Raw genomic sequence first — 23,375 nt, 5'->3', positions numbered from 1 at the left:
CTTTGACTTTTATGAGACAAAATGAGCCCAGTCCAAGGTCTGTGGTTGGTCCCTGGCTGCGCACTGTTTGCATCTTTGCTGCAGCCATGTTGCCCGACACTGTAAAGACTCTAATTAAAGATTAATGTCAGCCGGTCCTGCACGTACCGCTTAAAAACTTCAATCTCCCTGCAGCGTTTTGCTAAAAAGCGGCCCGGCCGGACACCCGCTTGTTCAACGAAAAAAAGCCTTCAACTCTCGGGCCAGCAGGCTGCCCGAGCGATAACCGCCTTCGCCACGCCGCTATCGGGAGGCGAGTGAGTCATTTTAATTAGCGCGGGCAGGCAAAGATACAATCTAGCGCGCTCGCGCGACAATTACTGACGCCTAACGTGGCAGCGCACCACAGAGCGGGCCATCTGTCGCTGGGAATCCAACGCGCTCTTCGGAGCGAGCGAGGTGAGGACGTACGGGCAGGGGCCTCCGCGGCGTGTAAATATGTATCTTGTCGGCCCGGGGAGATGACGTACTGTAGCGTGTTGGGCTGTCACATCTTTTTTTTTTAATCCCTCAAAGCACTTCCTCTACAGCAGGACCTCGCGCCTGTGAAAAAACGCAGACATCAGCCGCCATGTTTGCTATCAACACGCTGATGCTGCAGCCCAGTTTGCTGAAGGAGGTGACTTCACAATAATAACAGAACTGAATCTAAATGTGCAACACAACCAGTTTGAATTAGATTGCTGTCTTAATAGCGTCTTCAATAAACTACTTTCAATAAGCAAGAACAGTTTTTTTCCTATTAGGTCAATATATATATATATATATATATATATATATATATATATATATATATATATATATATATATATATTGACCTAATAGGAAAAAAACTGTTCTTGCTTATTGAAAGTAGTTTATTGAAGACGCTATATATATATATATATATATATATATATATATATATATATATATATATATATATATATATATATATATATATATATATATATATATATATGTATATATATATATATATATATATATATATATATATATATATATATATATATATATATATATATATACATATATATATATATATATATATATATATATATATATATATATATATATATATATATATATATATATATATATATATATATATATATATATATTGACCTAATAGGAAAAAAACTGTTCTTGCTTATTGAAAGTAGTTTATTGAAGACGCTATATATATATATATATATATATATATATATATATATATATATATATATATATATATATACATATATATATATATATATATATATATATATATATATATATATATATATATATATATATATATATATATATATATATATATATATATATATATATATATATATATATATATATATATATATATATATATATATATATACAAACCCCTTTTCCATATGAGTTGGGAAATTGTGTTAGATGTAAATATAAACGGAATACAATGATTTGCAAATCCTTTTCAACCCATATTCAATTGAATGCACTACAAAGACAACATATTTGATGTTTTCAAACGCATAAACTTTTTTTTTTTTTTGCAAATAATAATTAACTTGGAATTTCATGGCTGCAACACGTGCCGAAGTAGTTGGGAAAGGGCATGTTCACCACTGTGTTACATGGCCTTTCCTTTTAAACAACACTCAGTAAACGTTTGGGCACTGAGGAGACACATTTTTGAAGCTTCTCAGGTGAAATCCATTCTTGCTTGATGTACAGCTTAAGTTGTTCAACAGTCCATTTTAGGCTTCATAATGCCCCCCTTTTTTCAATGGGAGACAGGTCTGGACTACAGGCAGGCCAGTCTAGTACCCGCACTCTTTTACTATGAAGCCACGTTGATGTAACACGTGGCTTGGCATTGTCTTGCAGAAATAAGCAGGGGCGTCCATGATAACGTTGCTTGGATGGCAACATATGTTGCTCCAAAACCTGTATGTACCTTTCAGCATTAATGGTGCCTTCACAGATGTGTAAGTTACCCATATCTTGGGCACTAATACACCCCCATACCATCACACATGCTGGCTTTTCAACTTTGAGCCTTTAACAATCCGGATGGTTCTTTTCTTCTTTGGTCCGGAGGACACGACGTCCACAGTTTCCAAAAACAATTTGAAATGTGGACTCGTCAGACCACAGAACACTTTTCCACTTTGTATCAGTCCATCTTAGATGAGCCCAGGCCCAGCGAAGCCGACGGCGTTTCTGGGTGTTGTAGATAAACGGTTTTCGCCTTGCATAGGAGAGTTTTAACTTGCACTTACAGATGTAGCGACCAACTGTAGTTACTGACAGTGGGTTTCTGAAGTGTTCCTGAGCCCATGTGGTGATATCCTTTACACACTGATGTCGCTTGTTGATGCAGTACAGCCTGAGGGATCGAAGGTCACGGGCTTAGCTGCTTACGTGCAGTGATTTCTCCAGATTCTCTGAACCCTTTGATGATATTACGGACCGTAGATGGTGAAATCCCTAAATTCCTTGCAATAGCTGGTTGAGAAAGGTTTTTCTTAAACTGTTCAACAATTTGCTCACGCATTTGTTGACAAAGTGGTGACCCTCGCCCCATCCTTGTTTGTGAAAGACTGAGCATTTCATGGAATCTACTTTTATACCCAATCATGGCACCCACCTGTTCCCAATTTGCCTGTTCACCTGTGGGATGTTCCAAATAAGTGTTTGATGAGCATTCCTCAGCTTTATCAGTATTTATTGCCACCTTTCCCAACTTCTTTGTCACGTGTTGCTGGCATCAAATTCTAAAGTTAATGATTATTTGCACAAAAAAAAATGTTTATCAGTTTGAACATCAAATATGTTGTCTTTGTAGCATATTCAACTGAATATGGGTTGAAAATGATTTGCAAATTATTGTATTCCGTTTATATTTACATCTAACACAATTTCCCAACTCATATGGAAACGGGGTTTGTATATATATATATATATATATATATATATATATATATATATATATATATATATATATATATATATATATATATATATATATATATATATATATATATATATATATATATATATATGTGTGTGTGAATGGATGTGTATATATGTATTGTATGTATGTATTGTACAGTAATCGAGACGAGACGTAACGAACGCATGAATAATGATCTCAGCGTCGCTTGTGGACAAAATGGAACGAATTTTAGCGATATTACGGAGATGAAAGAAGGCCGTTTTAGTAACACTCTTGATGTGTGACTCTAACGAGAGAGTTGGGTCGAAAATAATACCCAGATTCTTTACCGAGTCGCCTTGTGTAATTGTTTGGTTGTCAAATGTTAAGGTGGTATTATTAATTAGGTGTCGGTGTCTAGCATTTCCGTTTTCTTGGCGTTGATTTGCAAAAAGTTAGCGGACATCCATTGTTTAATTTCATTAAGACACACGTTAGCATGCATCAAGAACCAAAACATGACTTAGGTGTACATCTGGTAAATTAGCTACAAAAAAGCTAGCATGCTAACATTAGCATGCTAACAGGTGTCATTCGTCAAGTAACAAAATATTTGACACCCAGGTCAAATATTAGCAAAATAGCTAACATGCTGATATCAGAATGCTGGTCTAGGTTCAAACCGGTAGAGTCTGATTTAGTAATCTTTCTAATCTCAACGGACAAAGTCAATGCAGCGGCATCCATGCAATACTGTGCGGTGTTATTAAAGCCTTTTATTTACTCGTTTATTTATGGAGTTGCATTCACCACCCGACCTTGCGCTAGTCGAGCCATAACACATTTTAAACTATAGGCCTTAAATTATCCTCCGAGGACTAATTCCACGGACAGGAAACACCGGCAGAAACTCCTCACCTTCACACGGGCGATCTTCCCCCAGCCGACTGCCTTTTTGCCTCTTTTGCCGAGCGGCTCGGTCGGACGTCGCCATGGCGACGCGCCGCCGGCGTGGCGAATTTATCGGGTTAACCACAAAAGTCGGCGCGTGTGTGCTCGGTCACAACGTCGGCTTTGTCGAAGGGGGAATCTAATTGAGGGGGGATTTCCATCACGCAAGATGACTCCTTTTGTTTTCGCTCTCTCAAGACGCCGCGGAGGGCAGCGCCGCCGTGTCAACACGGGCAATTACCAGAGGATCAAGTAGCGAGGGAGCGGGGCGGGGAGGGCGAGCGTCTAATTAACTTTGCGAATAATCAAGAGGATTTATGGGAGAGGGTGCCAGCTGGACCCTGTGCGTATCTTCTCCACACTTCCTGATTTCAAAGAGGCGTCTTCAGGTCGCTAAATCGTCTTTTACTTTGTTGCGAGTACCACCAAGTACCACCATGATGACCAGCAGCAAAATACAGTAGCGTAGTAGGTCTATGTGTTCATTAAAAACGAGACGGAGGTTTTATTTACCAGGTGTGTTTAATATTTTTGGGCCACTGCAACATTACACACGGTTTGAACGGTAACACTGTGTTTACAAATTTAATTTAGTAAATATTTGGCGTACCGCTAGGTGGAGCCCGCGAACCACTAGTACACGTGTCTTTACAAAGCCTACGGTGAGGTCATAAGAGGTACACGGCGTAGAAAAAGAAAAAACTTTTTTTGACAATACATATAAGACATAAATGTTCTTCTGTAGAATTTAACAATTAGACAAGAATGTCTAATACAAGTCTCTAAACTTTTTAAGATCTGACCAATCAAATTCTATGAGCATGAACCGATGAAGCCTACTGAGGTATTGGCACCAGCCGCTAGACTAGGTCTGACCAATCTAAGACTAGATCTGACCAATCTCAGTCTAAGACTAGATCTGACCAATCTAAGTCTATGAGCATGAACTGATTAAGCCTACTGAAGTATTGGCACCAGCCACTAGACTAGATCCGACCAATCTAAGTCTATGAACATTAACTGATGAAGCCTACTGAGGTATTGGCACCACCCGCAAGACTAGATCTGACCAATCTAAGTCTACGAGCATGAACTGATGAAGCCTCCTGAGGTATTAGCACCAGCCGCTAGACTAGATGTGACCAATCTAAGTCTAAGACTAGATCCGACCAATCAAGGTCTATGAGCATGAACTGATAAAGCCTTCTGAGCTATTGGCACCAGCCGTTAGACTAGATTTGACCAATCTATGTCTAAGACTAGATCCAACCAATCTAAGTCTATGAGCATGAACTGATGAAGCCTTCTGAAGTATTGGCACCAGCCGCTAGACTTAATGTGACCAATCTAAGTCCTAACTAGATCCGACCAATCTAAGTCTATGAGCATGAACTGATGAAGCCTACTAAGGTATTGCCACCAGCCGCTAGACTAGATCTGACCAATCTGAGTCTATGACCATGAACTGATGAAGCTTACTGAGGTATTGGCACTACCCGCTAGAGTAGATCTGACCAATCTAAGTCTACAAGCATGAACTGATGAAGCCTACTGAGGTATTGCCACCAGCCGATAGACTGCATCTGACCAATCTAAGTCTAAGACTAGATCCGACCAATCTAAGTCTATGAGCATGAACAGATGAAGCCTATTGAGGTATTGCCACCAGCCGCTAGACTAGATCTGACCAATCTAAGTCTAAGACTAGATCCGACCAATCTAAGTCTATAAGCATGAACTGATGAAGCCTACTGAGGTATTGCCACCAGCCGCTAGACTACATCTGACCAATCTAAGTCTAAGACTAGATCCGACCAATCTAAGTCTATGAGCATGAACAGATGAAGCCTACTGAGGTATTGTCACCAGCCGCTAGACTAGATCTGACCAATCTAAGTCTAAGACTAGATCCAACCAATCTAAGTCTATGAGCATGAACTGATGAAGCCTACTGAGGTATTGGCACCAGCCGCTAGTTAAGTTTAAGACTAGATCTGACCAATCTAAGTTTATGAGCATGAACTGTTAAAGGCCTACTGAAACCCACTACTACCGACCACGCAGTCTGATAGTTTATATTTCAATGATGAAATCTTAACATTGCAACACATGCCAATACGGCCTGGTTAACTTATAAAGTGCAATTTTAAATTTCCCGCTAAACTTCCGGTTGAAAACGTCTATGTATGATGACGTATGCGCGTGACGTCACTAGTTAAACGGAAGTATTCGGACACCATTGAATCCAATACAAAAAAGCTCTGTTTTCATCTCAAAATTCCACAGTATTCTGGACATCTGGGTTGGTGAATCTTTTGCAATTTGTTTAATGAACAATGGAGACTGCAAAGAAGAAAGTTGTTGGTGGGATCGGTGTATTAGCGGCTGGCTGTAGCAACACAACCAGGAGGACTTTGACTTGGATAGCAGACGCGCTATCCGACACTAGCCGCCGACCGCACGGATGATCGGGTGAAGTCCTTTGTCCTTCCGTCGATCGCTGGAACGCAGGTGAGCACGGGTGTTGATGAGCAGATGAGGGCTGGCTGGCGTAGGTGGAGCGCTAATGTTTTTATCATAGCTCTGTGAGGTCCCGTTGCTAAGTTAGCTTCAATGGCGTCATTAGCAACAGCATTGTTAAGCTTCGCTGAGCTGGAAAGCATTAACCGTGTATTTACAGGTCCAGGGTTTAATAGTATTGTTGATTTTCTGTCTATCCTTCCAGGCAGGGGTTTATTTCTTTTGTTTATATCTGCATTTGAGCCCGATGCTATCACGTTAGCTCCGTAGCTAAAGTGTTTCGCCGATGTATTGTCGTGGAGCTAAAAGTCACTGTGAATGTCCATTTCGCGTTCTCGACTCTCATTTTCAAGAGGATATAGTATCCGAGGTGGTTTAAAATACAAATCCGTGATCCACAATAGAAAAAGGAGAAAGTGTGGAATCCAATGAGCCAGCTTGTACCTAAGTTACGGTCAGAGCGAAAAAAAATACGTCCTGCACTGCACTCTAATCCTTCACTCTCATGTTCCTCATCCACGAATCTTTCATCCTCGCTCAAATTAATGGGGTAATCGTCGCTTTCTCGGTCCGAATCGCTCTCGCTGCATTGTAAACAATGGGGAAATGTGAGCAGCCCTTCCTCCTGTGACGTCACGCTACTTCCGGTATAGGCAAGGCTTTTTTTTATCAGCGACCAAAAGTTGCGAACTTTATCGTCAATGTTTTCTACTAAATCCTTTCAGCAAAAATATGGCAATATCGCGAAATGATCAAGTATGACACATAGAATGGATCTGCTATCCCCGTTTAAATTAAAACAAATAATTTCAGTAGGCCTTTATAGCCTACTGAGGTATTGGCACCAAAAACTTTAGGGAAAGCTTTAGGTCGCAGATCATACTTAGCATGTTTGTTCCTGGAGCCAACACAAATCTTGGGGAAAAAAAGTGTTCCAATATGCTGCGCCGTGGTCTTACAAGTATCTGAGGTTACCTGAACTGATCCCTTTGGGGGAATTTCAAGCCATTTTAAAGGATCTGGAAAGGGTTTATTTTGTGTGTTGTACTTGTTTTTAAGTTGTTTTTACTGAAACATGCTATACATGGTTTTGACCTATCACATGTTTTTATGTTCCATCCATCCATCCATCTTCTTCCGCTTATCTGAGGTTAAGTCGCGGGGGCAGCAGCCTAAGCAGGGAAACCCAGACTTCCCTCTCCCCAGCCACTTCGTCCAGCTCTTCCCGGGGGATCCCGAGGCGTTCCCAGGCCAGCCGGGAGATATAGTCTTCCCAACGTGTCCTGGATCTTCCCCGTGGTGTTTAGGGCACGTCCCCGGTCGGACGTGCCCTAAACACCTCCCTAGGGAGGCGTTCGGGTGGCATCCTGACCAGATGCCTGAACCACCTCAACTGGCTCCTTCCTGATTTATTTTTAATTGTGGTGTGTGACAGCTGCTGTTTTTGTTGTTCTTCAATGTATTTTTGCTGCATTCTTGACCAGGTCACTCTTGGAAAAGAGAGTTTAACCTGGTTAAATAAAAGATCTTGATTGATTGAGATGGTCCAAGGACATTTAAAGCATTTCACCCTGAAATTCTGGTCAGTTTCCGAAGTTTATAGTGCCGATTAGTCACTTCTGACGGTAGAAGCCAGGTCAAACTGATCCAACTGGGCCCGGTGCGAACATGGTGAATGCTATCTACCGCTCGGGATAATAACGCCCATATGTGACTGGTCCTGTCAATGCCGTCCGCGCGGGCTAATTAGCGGCTCAGCTAGTCCCAGCGACAAGGTTGCACTTGTCATTCCGCCGCTCCGTCCGCACAATCAGACTCCTCACAAAGGCAGCTAATCTCGTTCCTTCACAAGTCGTTATCTTGATCCGTCCGTACGAGGCGGACTCTTTCTTTCGCAGGCGCGAGGATGCTTATCGGCGTCCCGTCGGGACGTTTTAGAGCGTCCGCCAGCATCCAGCGGGCTCCAAATTGGAGCTAAATCGGAAAGGCGTGCGACTGGAGGCGGGCCAGGCCGAGGTGAAGTTGCGGCAGATGTCCGTGCAAACTTTTGAATGGAGTCCAATGAGTGGTCATGCGGACGTGTGCAGGCGTCCTGGACTTTTTTTTGTTTGTTTCTGGGGTCACAGGAGTCGTTGGGTTGATGGACATCTGCTGTGGCGCCGTGCTAATTTGCTGAAATGACAGACTTGATGGATGGCCGTGTGATGGATGACTGCCCAGCGGTTTGTGTAAACTGGAATGGAGATGAGACTTTTCTTCCAATAAGGCAAGATTTCGGTGCACTAGATGCAGTATTTTATCTTGGCAAGTTTCAACTGTCGTCTGCAGTTTTCTTCCGAAGGGTCACCTGACAGGTGTGATGGGTGTCGCCTACCATATGGAGCTTCATTTGTGTTCATTGCAAAGCCTTTTTTTGGACACTGAATGTATGTAACTGTTTTTTTCTGTGTGTAAAATTGATGTCTAAGACAATTCACTGTTTTAAAATGCAGTGTTTAAAAAAAACTCAGTGTAAAAAAATGTTTGCAGATTTTTTTAACAAAATTTTATACACTCAATTTTTTGCTCTGATTTTTTACAGATAATTTTTACAGTTTTTTTGCGTTTGAATTTTGTGACCTGATTTTTTTTTTAAATTCAAAAAGTGTTTAAAAAAATCAGTGTAAAAAAAAATTCAGTTGTTTCGTGAAGTGAGTTTTTGCAGATTTTTTAAACTAAATTGTTATGCACTGAATTTTTTGCTCAGATTTTTTACAGTGAATTCTTACAAACTGTTTTTTTTTTGCGTTGGAATTATTGTTTTTTACTTTAAATTATGCTGACAATTTCATTGAAAACAAAAATGTGGGCAAAATTTGTGTCCGTAAAAATTCAGTGCAAAAAAAACAACAAAAAAAATCAGTGTGTAAAAATGATGTCTAAAACAATTCACTGATTTAAAAAAAATCAGTGTAAAAAAATTCAGTTGTTTTGTGAGGTGAGTTTATGCAGATTTTTTTTTAAACATTTTTATACACAAATTTTTTTGCGCTGATTTTTTACAGTTAATTTTTACAAACAGTTTTTTTGCGTTTGAATTTTGTGACCCGTTTTTTTTGTCATTGAAAAAAAAAATGTGAGCAACATTTGTGTTCGTAAAAATTCAGTGCAAAAAAAAAAATCAGCGTGTAAAAATTATGTCTAAAACAATTCGCTGTTTTAAAATGCAGTGTTTAAAAAATCAGTGTAAAAAAATTCAGTTGCCTCGTGAAGTGAGTTTTTGCAGATTCTTTTAAGAAAGAAGATTTTTAAACACTGAATTTTTTGCGCTGATTTTTTTACAGTCAATTTTTTACAAACTGTTTTTTTGCATTTGAATTTTGTGGCCTGATTTATTTATTTTTTTACTTCAAATTATGCTGACAATTTCATTGAAAACAAAAATGTGAGCAAAATTTGTGTCCGTAAAAATTCAGTGCAAAAAAAAACAAAACAAATATTTGTATAAAAATGATGACTAAAACAATTCACTGTTTTAAAATGCAGTGTTTAAAAAAAAAAAAATCAGTGTAAAAAATTCAGTTGCTTCATGAAGTGAGTTTTTGCAGATTTTATTAACAACATTTTTATACACTCAATTTTTTGCGCTCATCTTTTACAGTTGATTTTTACTACTGTTGTTTTGCGTTTGAATTTTGTGACCTGATTTTTTTTTTTACTTCAAATGATGCTGACAATTTCATTGAAAACAAAAGTGTGAGCAAAATTTCTGTCCGTAAAAATTCAGTGCAAAAAACTAAAAAAAATCAGTGTGTAAAAATTATGTCTAAAACAATTCACTGTTTTAAAATGCAATGTTTAAAAAAAAAAAAAAAAATCAGTGTAAAAAATTCAGTTGCTTCATGAAGTGAGTTTTTGCTGATTTTATTAACAACATTTTTGTACACTCAATTTTTTGCGCTCATCTTTTACACTCAATTTTTACTACTGTTGTTTTGCGTTTGAATTTTGTGACATGATTTTTTTTTTTACTTCAAATTATGCTGACAATTTAATTGAAAACAAAAGTGTGAGCAAAATTTGTGTCCGTAAAAACTCAGTGCAAAAAAACTTTAAAAAAGCCAGTGTGTAAAAATGATGTTGAAAACAATTCACTGTTTTAAAATGCTGTGTTTGAAAAAAAAATCAGTGTAAAATATTCAGTTGCTTCATGAAATGTGTTTTTGCAGATTTTTTTAACATTTTTATACACAGAATTTTTTGCGCTGATATTTTACAGTGAATTTTTACAAACAGTTTTTTTGCGTTTGAATTTTTTTTCCTTTTTTATACATTTTTTAAAAAGCTCCAGGGAGCCACAAGGGCGGCGCTAAAGAGCCATAGACCCCTGACTTAGTCAAAGGCAAAAAAAAATGCATTACCGTAATTTCCGGACTATAAGCCGCTACTTTCCCCCCTCGTTCTGGTCCCTGCGGCTTATACAAGGGTGCGGCTTATTTACGGCCTGTTCTTCTCCGACACACACGAAGAGGATTTCGGTGGTTTTAGTACGCAGGAGGAAGACGATGACACAGTGATTAAAGACTGACTTTTCATATACCGGTAGGCTGGTTATTTTGATAACGTACAGGCGAGCACTTTGTATTACTTTGCACCGTTGTATTATTTGTACTCTGCACGAATGCTGTTCGCCATGTCAAAGATGTGAAAGTTTGATTGAATGATTGAAAGATTTATTGTTAATAAATGGGACGCTTTGCGTTCCCAAACAGTCATCTCTGTCCCGACAATCCCCTCGGTGGTAGCAGGAACCCCTATATACTACGGTAATTACACATCAAAACCCTGCGGCTTATAGTCGGGTGCGGCTTATATATGGAGCAATCTGTATTTTCCCCTAAATTTAGCTGGTGCGGCTTATAGTCAGGTGCGGCTTATAGTCCGGAAATTACGGTAGTTTTTCACCCCAAGGTCATTTCTAGGTCTGTCTGGTGACTTTCAGGGTCCTCCGTTCCAAAATGCGTGTGGTTTTTATCGGTAAAAAACCTGTTAAGAGACGAGGCTATCATTTGTTGAAGATGAGGCCAGGGTTTGAAATGTCTCGCCCGCTTCTTGTTTCACGCCATCAAAAGGAGGAATGTGTAGAAGAATCTTGCTCAAAGCGGAGAAAGGGCAGGGTGATTCGGCACTATTAGAACTATTTAAGTAATGATGCACAATAATTGGTCGGTACAAAAGACACAATCCTACTCTTACATTTCCTCGAGATGTTAAATAACCTTTACGAGAACCAATGATCAGTACCTCCATCTCCCCCGCCCCTTTTGAAGATAAACCGCAGGCTTTTCAGTCGAGAAAAGGAGAAAAAAGAAAAAGAAAAACACACTTCTTTGAAAACTAACTTTCTGAGATGGAAAAAAAAAAAAAAAAGCAGCGATTCCATCTGACTTTGTCAAGTTTGTCTTTTTGAAGACTTGAAGTGTTCCGAGAAATCTTACGTATTTCAACATGGAAGTCAAGAACTTTTGGCGCCTGGAGGTGGCTCGCTTTAATAAAAGTATTAAAAATGGCTCTGAATTATTTAAAGAGGGAAGTGCCACTTTTTGGGGGACTTTCTACCATCATCCACAATCAATAAGAACAGGCGTTTATTTCCCTTTTCTGTGGATTCAAGTAAGTAAAAAAAAAACAACTACTAGCAAGAGGCGGCTAACTACGCAGGTAATGGGTATGCTACTGTTGCGCCTATTAAGCACTCTAAAAAAACATCATCCAAGGACACTTAATTTACATGTGGGAGCTAACACGGAGGAACTACTTTTCTGGCATTGTGATACAGCACCTTGCTCGCAGGGAGGAGGCTACCCTTGCTCTCTACCGAAGAAATAAATGATGTCCACTCGGCTGACGATGGAGATTTTTCTATTATTATTATTATTATTATAATATTCTCGTGTATTGTGACAATACAAAAGCATGATGACACATTATTTTTTAAATAATATATTATAATATAATATATAATATATATTATAATATATTATTCATGTACCGACCTTTATTAATTTATTAATATTTCTGAATGTTTTTATTTTTGTTATTTAAGTATTGCGTTTGTGTGAATTCTATCTCGAATAGTTATTTGTATTTTTGTAATTTATTGTTATTTTATTTTACTACTTCCTGTCATGGCGTACCCTGCCAGGCTTCCGTAGTTTCCTGTAGATTCTGTAGCTCCTCCCCTTCCTCGTCATTCTGCCTCTGGCAATGCTGTGGTGAGTTGTGCCGAAAATGCTGTCGTCTTGTGTGTCGTTTTCTAACAAAAACGAACGGTTTATTTTTGTAATCTTTGCCCTATATTGTTTACTGTTATGTACCCTTAAGATACCGAGTGTTTTGTGTATTTTTAACCGCTACTTTGAGCGCTACGAGCGTTTTTCGAGTGACGCGTTTTGGCGCGATTTGTTTTGGGAAGCCGGCCTCTTTGATGTCACGTGACCACGTCTCCTGTTGGTAAAATGTTATGTTTTTTTCTCTGTAGGAAGCAGAGTGGTACAAAGAGTCACAAATAAGGAGTTTATGTGTTTTTTACTTCATTTTCAGGTATGTGTATTACTGTAAATGTGCATTTCGTCATTGCTCCATCGAATGAGCGTTTCTTACATGTAGCATTATCACTGGAGGACGAGGAATAACCAAACCTGGTTAAAAAACAAAACGGGTGGGTGGATTGATACAAATATGGACAGTCGGTACGGTATCAGTATATTGGTGATACTACAATAATTACATAGAGATTTTTTTTATTATCGCACACTTTTTTTTTTGTCTTTGTTTTAGTGTTTACAGACAAGAAATTAGTCCTGGAACACAGGAGAACTTTAAGGGCAAAAACCCAAATATTTAAATCTGAGTAAATTAGGGCTGGGTGATAAAACAATATATATTTCATGACAGATGTGATCGAAAAATAAATAGAGGAGCTCGTCCCCACCAAGACCGCTTAGCCCAGCTGTAACTTCCTGGCACTAAACCTGCAGAAAATAGTTCTCGGGTTTCTCTCTATACATTTTCATAAATTGTTACACTTTATGAAGCATTTCTTACATATTCCTTATTTTTGCACCTTCATTTTAAGATGTTATTTTTAAGTGTTCAATGTTATGTTGCCGCACCTCCCCTTTATCTCTAAAACCCCCCCCCCGCCCCCCCAAAAAAAAAAAATTCCTTGTTTTTGCACCTTCATTATAATCAGAGGAAGGTTACATATGAAATGTTTATATATATATATATATATATATATATATGTATATCCGTGTTTGCGCTAGAAATTTTCCAAATGGGGTCCCAGGGACCCCATCAAGTCATAAAGATGGGTCCCACAGTAAATTTTTGGGGTCCCACTTTTTTGTAACAGTTTTGAAAACAAATGATAAATGTATGATTATTTTTATTTCTATGCGTAAAAAAACACAAAAAGTGCATAAACGCGAACAGTGAACATATCCCCCCGCAACCCCAAAAGGGACAAGCGGTAGAAAATGGATGGATATATATATATATTAGGGCTGCAACAACTAATCGATTAAAATCGATTATAAAAATAGTTGCCGATTAAGTTAGTCATCAATTCGTTGATCTATGCTGTGCGCATGCGCAGAGGCAATTATTATTATTATTATTATTATATATATTTTTTTTTTTAATAAACCTTTATTTATAAACTGGAACATGTACAAACAGCTGAGAAACAATAATCAAAATAAGTATGGTGCCAGTATGCTGTTTTTTTTCAATAAAATACTGGAAAGGATAGAAATGTAGTTTGTCTCTTTTATCCGATTATTAATCGAAGTAATAATCGACAGATTAATCGATTATCAAATTAATCGTTAGTTGCAGCCCTAATATATATATATATATATACATATATATATATATATATATATATATATATATATATATATATATATATGTTCCTTATATTTCATACAGTGCATTTAGAAAGTATTCACATAATGTTACTTTTTACAAATTTTGTTATGTTACAGCCTTATTCCTAAATGGAGTAAATACATTTTTGTCGTCAAAATGTTATACACAATACCCCATGATGACAATGTGAAAACTTTTTTGTTGTTGAAATTTTTTTTAACTTGCATATTTATTAAAAATTCAAAACTGAAAATGGGTGGGAAAATGGGTGGAATGGCCCAAAGATAGGCGTGCCAAGCTTGTGGCATTGTATTCAAAAATACTTGAGGCTGTAATTGTTGCCAAAGGTGCATCAACAAAGTATTTGAGAAAAGGCTGTCAATACTTAAGTAGGTGTGATTTTTTTAGTTTTTTAATTTTTGATAAATTTGCAAAAATATATAATTAAAAACTACACACTTTCATTATGGGGTCTTGTGTGTAGAATTTTGAGGAATATGTTTTTTTTATTATTAGATTTTGGAATGAGGCTGTACCTAACAAAATGTGGAAAAAGTGAAGCGTTGTGAATACTTTACGGTCGCACTGTAGGTCATATAAAAAAAATCAATATCGATATCGACCGATACAAAACACTTATCTCGTGATACAGTTTTTAGTCATATCGCCCAGCCCTAGACCAAATACCGTATTTTTCGGATTATTAGTCGCTCCGGAGTATACGTCGCACCGTCCGAAAATGCATAATAAAGAAGGAAAAAAACATATATGTCGCACTCGAGTATAAGTCGCATTTTTGGGGGAAATTTATTTGATAAAATCCAACACCAAGAATAGACATTTGAAAGGCAATTTAAAATAAATAAAGAATAGTGAACAAGAGGCTGAATATGTGTACGTTATATGAGGCATAAATAACCAACTGAGAACATGCCTGGTATGTTAACGTAACATATTATGGTAAGAGTCATTCAAATAACTATAACATATAGAACATGCTATACGTTTACCAAACAATCTGTCACTCCTAATCGCTAAATCGTTGTCGCTTCTAAACAACTGCCAACTCCAAAGGTAGACAATGCGCCGCTTCCTCTTCTATCGGTACGTCTAGTCTCTTACGTGAATGAGATAAATAATATTATTTGATATTTTATGGTAATGTGTTAATAATTTCACACATAAGTCGCTCCAAAGTATAAATCTATACTATGAAAAAAAACTGCGATTTATAATCCGAAAAATACGGTACATATTCCGTACAATTGACCACTAAATGGTAACACCCGAATAAGCTTTTCGACTTGTTTAAGTCGGGGTCCACGTTAATCAATTCATGGTACAAATATATACTATCAGCATAATACAGTCATTGTTGTGTTTATGTTGTTTTGCGGTGCAAATATTCTCCCGAAATGTGTTTGTCATTGTTGTGTAGTGCGGTTTCACAATATGGCACATGTTTATGACAGTGTTGGCGTTGTTTATACTGCCACCCTTAGTGTGACATGTATGGCTGTTGAGTAAGAATGCCCTTCATTCACTAGTTCACGGGGTGATCAAAATCAATATGATCATCAAAATTGGCTATGATCATGTAGAGTAACAGCATTTCCTGACATCTTCAATTAATCAGATCAGTGGCCTTCTGGTTAGAGTGTCCTCCCTGAGACTGGGAGGTTGTGAGTTCAGACCCCGGCCGAGTCATACCAAAGACTATAAGAATGGGACCCATTACCTCCCTGCTTGGCACTCAGCAACAAGGGTAGGAATTGGGGGTTAAATCACCAAATGATGCCGGAGCGCGGCCCACGCTGCTGCTCACTGCTCCCCTCACCTCCCAGGGGGTGAACATGGGGATGGGTCAAATGCAGAGGACAAATTTCACCACAACTAGTGTGTGTGTGATTATTGGTGGTACTTTTATTTGAACTTAAAAAACATTTTACAGCCCTTTCAACGCTTCAAAAACATTGAGGTGGACAAGCTGAACCTTAAAGTCCGGGAAATACGGTAAACTAAACACCGGCGAAAGCGATTGTTGGTATAAAAAAATCCTGGGGATGCGTGGACTTCCGGAATTTTGCGTCTTTTCTGATTTCAATGCGTAAAACGACACAAAAAGTGCATTAACGCCTACACTGTTCATGTGTAGTTATTTTGCACTATTGACTGTTTAACTCAAAATATCGCTTGTAATTAAAATAAGTAAGAAACTAATCTGTATTTAATTTCTATTGTTACACCAACCATATATTGTAATGCCTGAAATGATGAAAATAATGTAAATATTACATGTTGTTATGATTGTGCCTGTTACTACATTATATAAATATGTGTGTGTATATATATATATATATATATATATATATATATATATATATATATATATATATATATATATATATATATATATATATATATATATATATATATATATATATATATATATATATATATATATATATATATATATATATATATATATATATATATATATATATATATATATATATATATATATATATATATATATATATATATATATATATATATATATATATATATATATATATATATATATATATATATATATATATATATATATATATATATATATATATATATATATATATATATATATATATATATATATATATATATATATATATATATATATATATATATATATATATATATATATATATATATATATATATATATATATATATATATATATATATATATATATATATATATATATATATATATATATATATATATATATATATATATATATATATATATATATATATATATATATATATATATATATATATATATATATATATATATATATATATATATATATATATATATATATATATATATATATATATATATATATATATATATATATATATATATATATATATATATATATATATATATATATATATATATATATATATATATATATATATATATATATATATATATATATATATATATATATATATATATATATATATATATATGTGTGTGTGTGTGTGTACAGCTCTGGTAATGGGTACATTCGCACCCACCTGCACAAATGTACTTCAAAATGTAACAATCAAAATAAATATGACTTTTTTTTTGTTTACTAGGGCATGCATATATAATATGCCTTAGTTTGACCATTTAAAATCAACGATAATAAAAAGGAGATGCTTGGAAATAGCATAAAAATGCCCCAAAAACTTCGAAAAACGCGATTCATAGCGTTACTTTTTGGTGTAACCATCATGAGCGTTCTGTTCAGGTATATTTCTTTTATATTTTGATAAATCATCATATTTATGTATTACTAAATTTAAATAGGTATTGATCAATCTTTAAGCTGCGTGTATTTGATTTCAGTTTGCTTTTGACATCTTATTTAGAATTGTAGTTGAAACTTTTACAACCTTGTGTTGCGCTCATGATGGCGTAACCAAACTAGATTTCATTTAATGATCTTATTTTGAATATTTATTCCCTTTTTTACATTTAGTATATTTAAATAATTTAGTATATTTAAATATTCATTTATAAACATTGAATAGATTTCAAATATCAATAAAATGCAATTGCCTTCATCTTATAGGGTAATGTTTAGTTACACCAAGTCATGAGCGTAACACTAAGCTTCATCACTTTGACTTGTAATATCTCTAATTCTGGTGGTGTTTTATGCTTTTTTTCTTTTTGGAACATGTACTATACATATAATACAATAAAGTCCCATATAAAATTATGTTTCTAGCAATACTTTAATTTTGCCTTTGAAAGTAACACTCCAATGTCCATTAGTGGAGCTGTACACATATATATATGTGTGTATATATATATATACATATATGTATATATGGTTTGGAATGTTTTTAGAGGTCTTTATAGGCAGAATAGTTGAATTCCCCTTACTGCCTTTTGCTAGCAGTTTTTTTACTCTAGAATGCACAGAAAAGAGAAACACGTGTGTGGGTGATGGGCGCGATTTAAAAAAACCGTGCCGTTTTCCTTTTAGCGAGTGTGCTTGAACGGCGCTAATGCATGGACGTGTAGCTGCTCAAAGGCCAAACGCAAACATTATCGCGCTGGAGAGCAGTTTAACCTTTTCGCTATCACGGTCCATGTCACAGAGCTAATGATGATTATCGCTGCGGCCTCATAAAAACGTGCAGAATGTGTCTGAATGGTAAAGCGATTCCTTTCGGCGGGCAAAACTGAGCTCCTTTTAAAAGATGTTGTTTTATTTTAATTGTCCTCATTACGGTTTGGCAAGGTTACAATAATTGCGCACGCTTGAATTAAGTGCCTTGGATGTTAGCTTTGAAATGTGCTCAGTTGGCTGAGGCTGACAAATTGATTAGGTTGAAATTAAAGAGTAATTTCCCCCAATTCTATGCTTTTTTTTTTTTTTTTTTCCCTGTGTCAACTCCACATAGCGCTGCATGACTTAGACGACACCGCCATCTGCTGGCTGCACGGGACACCGCACCTCAGCCAAGCCACTGCATTAGGTACGCATTCACAATGCCATACCGGCCGGTGAAATACAGTGCATGCGGAAAGTATTCACAGCGCTTTAACTTTTCCACATTTTGTTATGTTACAGCCTTATTCCAAAATGTTAAAAGTCATTTGTTTGTCCTCAGAATTCGACACACAATACCCCACGATGACGATCCCTAAAAACCAACGCTTACCATCCAACCTGAAGGAGTTTGAGAGGTGCTGCAAAGAGGAATGGGCCACACTGCCCTATGATAGGTGTGCCAAGCTTGTGGCATTGTATTCAAAAAGATTTGAGGTTGTAATTGCTGCCAAAGGTACATCAACAAAGTATAGAGGTAAGGGTCTTAATACTTACCGTATTTTTCGAACTATAAGTCACAGTTTTTTTCATAGTTTTTTCGGGGGTGCGACTTATACTCAGGAGCGACTTATGTGTGAAATTATTAACACATTACCGTAAAATATCAAATAATATTATTTAGCTCATTCACGTAAGAGACTAGACGTATAAGATTTCATGGGATTTAGCGACTAGGAGTGACAGATTGTTTGGTAAACTTATAGCATGTTCTATATGTTATAGTTATTTGAATGACTCTTACCATAATATGTTACGTTAACATACCAGGCACGTTCTCAGTTGGTTATTTATGCCTCATATAACGTACACTTATTCAGCCTGTTGTTCACTATTTTTTATTTTATTTTAAATTGCCTTTCAAATGTCTATTCTTGGTGTTGGGTTTTATCAAATAAATTTTCCCAAAAAATGCAACTTATACTCCAGTGCGACTTATATATGTTTTTTTTCCTTCTTTATTATGCATTTTCGGCCGGGGCGACTTATACTCCGAAAAATACGGTATATACATTTTATTTTAATAAATTTGCAAAATTTAACAAAAAAAGTTTACATTTTAATTATGGGGTATTGTCTGTAGAATTTTGAGTGCAACACATGCATTTAACCAGTGGCGGGCCGTGCGTTTCCCACCTAGGCCTTCAGTGATGTCCTGTGTCCAATGATCAATGATCTCAAAATACCATCATTTAGGTCACCACATGACCATTGCTGGAGAAATACTATTCAGGAACACATTTACGCCCTACTGGACATTGACTCACATCAACACCGTACAAAACTGGTTATTTTCTGGCGCATTTAAAAATCAATTAACCCGTATCAGCAATTAAAACATATCTTATGTGGTACTGTCAAAATTAAAATTGCAAAAAACATGTTAAACGAGAAAAAAATTAAGAAATAAAATATCTGAACTCACATTTAGGGATGATGTTTGATAAGGAATTATCGAGTTCGAGTCTATTATCGAATCCTCTTATCGAACCGATTCCTTATCGATTCTCTTATCGAGTCCAGATAGGTTGTTGTATATGGAAAAAAACACACAATATTTGGTTTAACAAAAGCTCACTTTTATTATATAATAAAAAAAATAAAATCTAATAAATAAATAAATATTGACTGTTAGCCACCTAAAAAAATAAAATAAATAAATATTGACTGTTGTTACCCAAAGTATATTAAGTGGGATTTTTCAGAGAAACAAATATATACAGTAACACAAAAACAACCTGTCTCTGTGATCACTATAGTTAAAGTTAAGTTAAAGTTAAAGTACCAATGATTGTCACACACACACTAGGTGTGGTGAAATTTGTCCTCTGCATTTGACCCATCCCCTTGAGGAGCAGTGGGCAGCAGCGGCGCCGAGGTGTATAAATAATAATATAGTGTTAAATAAAATCAGTCCCTTGGGCACAAAACTGAAAATAATACAGCTCTCCAAAAAGTGCACTTCTGCTGCTATTTGACATAACTGTTTGTTATGATGCTTTGACATTTTTGCACTTTATTTCTTTATTGAAAGAAAATTCTATGAAGAGAAAAGTTCTTTGCAAATGTGGTTACAATGCTAAAAAATGAAAAGTTAAAGCTAAAAAAAGAAATAAACCTTATTGAGTTAACATTATTTCTTTATAGGGGGAAAAATGTTATGAGCGAGAGAATATAACTACACTACCCAGCATGCAACGGGAGTTACGAGCATGCGCGGTAGCCCCGAAAAGTGCTGCATGTTGCCACGCTGTGAAAGTAAACGTCAAGAACTCAACCAACACGCCTCGTCTGCATTATTTATAATTAGACAGACAACACATCTACAGTGTGATTTTGTTTTGTTTACAAGGAAAGAAAAACAAAAGTTAAAAAAGGGAGATATGTTGTATATATATGTACGTGCTGCGGTTGTTTTAAGAACGTTGCGACAGCTGCCGTAAAGGAGGTGCGTTGCTAGCCTGGTTGCTATGTTTGCGGTTGGTCGTAAAAGTGTTCGTCATGTGTTTTACCCTGCTAAAATCTCTCAGTAAAGTTATTCGATGGATGATAGCTTTTGTTTTGAACTTTATTACACCTTGGAGCGCTTTTTCCCGTCCATTGTTTTCCTGCTTTCGCTATCTGCGCCTAATGACTGAGCTACGTGACGTCAATTCTTGTGATGTCCCACGGAGCATTTCTGGTCGGGACGGGATTCGAATAAAGAATCAACTCTTTTCCTTTACTATAGTGGTCTCGATAACGGGTACCGGTTCTCAAAAAGGGATTCGAGCCCGAGGACTCGGTTCTTTTCTTATCAAACAACCGGGAAAACCGGTTTCGATTATCATCCCTACTCACAATTTGTAGAACCCGTCCGAGCTTCCGGGGTTGGCTGACATTGTCTCACAAGATGTAGTTTCTCTTTAAATATCCTTCTTGAAAATGGCCTCGCAAATAATGTGTCGTCTTGTCTTATCATAAAATTATGTTTGTGTTGGCTGACTTCTTAAAGTTTACTCCACAAGGTGCTCATCAAAAAACATCCCGCTGCCGGCATGGCTAAACGGGACTACTGCGCATGCTCTTCACTACTGTGGCATGCTGGGTAATGGAGTTCTTATGTTACCTAGCTCATAACAACACAATATATATCTGCCTTAGGCCAGCTAGAAGGCCTTACTGACAACAACTGGTGATCTGATTGGCTATCGCAACTGTCTGTCAAATGTTTGTGATTCTGAAGGCCTCGGGCAGATTTGGTACAGCATGGCAACATAAGCTAGCTGAATTCTGATTGGATAAAAACTCTATAAACTAAAAACAACAGCGTTGGAAGGAGCATAATATGACATGAAGAGAATATGAATACTTATATATATATATATATATAGAGAGAGAGAGAAAGTAAATTAAAACTTACTTTTATCTTTAATTATAATCATGATTTCTGGTTATGTTAGGCCAGCAGAGAAGGCCTTGCTGGCCCTGACGGCACACCACTGAATTTTGGAATAAACCCGTAATATAACAAAAGTTTGCAAGTGTACACGTTTTTTTACCCTAAAAACCTGACGTAGCAGATCAGATGCATGCATTAAATATATAATCCACATGAGGGCAGTAATTGGCTTATTAGAGAACTGTCCAGTGATCCTGCAAGATTGCCACAAAGCTGATTTTTTAAGAGAAACTTTGTTAAATTTCCCAGAGATAAGGTAAAAATGTTTTTTTTTTACTGACACATCAGTATAAACAGTTGATCCGTTGATGCTATATAATATTATTTAATATTTCATAACATACAAAACCCAAAACCAGTGAAGTTGGTACGTTGTGTAAATGGTAAATAAAAACAGAATACAATGATTTGCAAATCCTCTTCAACCTGTATTCAATTGAATACACTGAAAGGAACTTTATTTTTGGCAAATATTAGCTAATTTGGAATTTGATGCCTGCAACATGTTTCAAAAAAGCTGGCACAAGTGGCAAAAAAGACTGAGAAAGTTGAGGAATGCTCATCAAACACTTATTTGGAACATCCCACAGGTGAACAGGCTAATTGGGAACAGATGGATGCCATGGTTGGGTATAAAAGCCGTCATTAACAAACAAGGATGGGGCGAGGGTCACCACTTTGTGAACAAATGTGTGAGCAAATTGTCCAACAGATTAAGAACAACGTTTCTCAACCAGCTATTGCAAGGAATTTAGGGATTTCACCATCTACGGTACGTAATATCATCAAAAGGTTCAGAGAATGTGGAGAAAACACTGCACGTAAACCAACATTGAATGCCCGTGACCTTCGATCCCTCAGGCGATACTGCATCGAAAAGCGACATCAGTGTGTAAAGGATATCACCACATTGTGATGGCACCATTAATGCTGAAAGGTACATACAGGTTTTGGAGCAACATATGTTGCCATCCAAGCAACGTCTTTTTTCATGGACGCCCCTGCTTATTTCAGCAAGACAATGCCAAACCACATTCTGCACCTGTTACAACAGCGTGGCTTTGTAGTAAAATAGTGCGGGTACTAGACTGGCCTGCCTGTAGTCCAGACCTGTCTCCCATTGAAAATGTGTGGCGCATTATGAAGCCTAAAATACGACAACGGAGACGCCGGACTGTTGAACAACTTAAGCTGTA

General features: G+C 36.6%; 1 long non-coding RNA gene across 2 annotated transcripts; it reads left to right on the top strand.

Moving 5' to 3' along the window:
* The first annotated feature begins 12,617 nt into the window (after nt 1-12,617).
* On the top strand, nt 12,618-20,673 carry LOC133645810 (uncharacterized). Of its 2 annotated transcripts, none has more exons than XR_009825212.1 (3): nt 12,618-12,681; nt 18,811-18,885; nt 19,021-20,673. It is a non-coding gene; the product is annotated as an uncharacterized LOC133645810 (long non-coding RNA). The 2 variants fall into 2 exon arrangements; XR_009825213.1 differs by lacking the exon at nt 12,618-12,681 and adding an exon at nt 12,947-13,009.
* The last annotated feature ends 2,702 nt before the right edge of the window (nt 20,674-23,375 follow it).

Source organism: Entelurus aequoreus, linkage group LG03, assembly GCF_033978785.1.
Source record: "Entelurus aequoreus isolate RoL-2023_Sb linkage group LG03, RoL_Eaeq_v1.1, whole genome shotgun sequence".
Classification (NCBI taxonomy): domain Eukaryota; kingdom Metazoa; phylum Chordata; class Actinopteri; order Syngnathiformes; family Syngnathidae; genus Entelurus; species Entelurus aequoreus.
The sequence above is the reverse complement of the archived record's forward strand: the minus strand, read 5'-3'. Positions and strand labels throughout refer to the sequence as shown.